The sequence below is a fragment of the Echinops telfairi genome, unplaced genomic scaffold (genome assembly GCF_000313985.2).
Source record: "Echinops telfairi isolate 266 unplaced genomic scaffold, ASM31398v2 ScPeMD7_7420;HRSCAF=8458, whole genome shotgun sequence".
In the NCBI taxonomy this organism is placed as follows: domain Eukaryota; kingdom Metazoa; phylum Chordata; class Mammalia; order Afrosoricida; family Tenrecidae; genus Echinops; species Echinops telfairi.
Genome location: NW_022111320.1, coordinates 10,350,872 through 10,351,714, shown reverse-complemented (window position 1 = coordinate 10,351,714; position 843 = coordinate 10,350,872).

The following is an 843-nucleotide window of genomic DNA, read 5'->3' as shown; positions in this document are numbered from 1 at the left end:
TTCCTCTGCCTCCCCCTCTCCCATGTCCCCCCAGAACCATCGGTCCTGTTGTTTTCTCCTCCAGACTATTCATCCAGCCTATCTTATCTAGATAGATTTGCAGAGAAAATATGCACCAAAAAACGAGGCATAGCAAGACAAAGCTACAAAAGAGAACACAATGATGACAACAAAAAAGAAAACCAATGACCCAGAGAAGAATTAATTAATTAAGAAAAAGAAAAAAAAATTTAAAAAGAAAGGAAAACCTGTACATAGATGAAGGTCTGATTTGTGACCTCTAGGCATGTCCTCCAGTCAAGTCCCAGTCTGAGGCCCCAAAGTCTATTCTTTGCACTCCCTTGGGAGCTCCCTGCTCTGCTCCCCGCATTGCTCTGCTGCACGCCTTTAGTATTTTGCCTCTGTGTTGGGGGGTCAGACCAGGCCAGTGTTGTCCTTAGTAGGGCCATGGGTCAGTGAGGGATGGCATGTCTCATAGTGGGGTCAGCCATATGGTCCACTCTGTGCATTGGCTGTTCGGAACAGGGATATCGTCCTCCAGGCCTGGTGGGCTAGGATGTGCTCCACTCTCTCTTCCTCCCCCTTGGTTTGCTCCTGTGTGCTCCAATCAGACTTGTTCCTCTCCCAGAGCTGCAGCTTCAGTGCTGTCCTCTAAAGTAAATTCTTGTGGGGGGAGGAGCAGTTGTCCACATAGCTGGTATGGGGGCCAAGCCCTCTAGCCCCTCCACTGGCTCCACTCTCCATGCCTGCTCGCTGCATTTGCATCAAGGAACACTGGATTTAAGTCTGGTCCCTTTTTCCCTTTATAATAAATTTAAAATGCAATTATATTTAATTATAAGA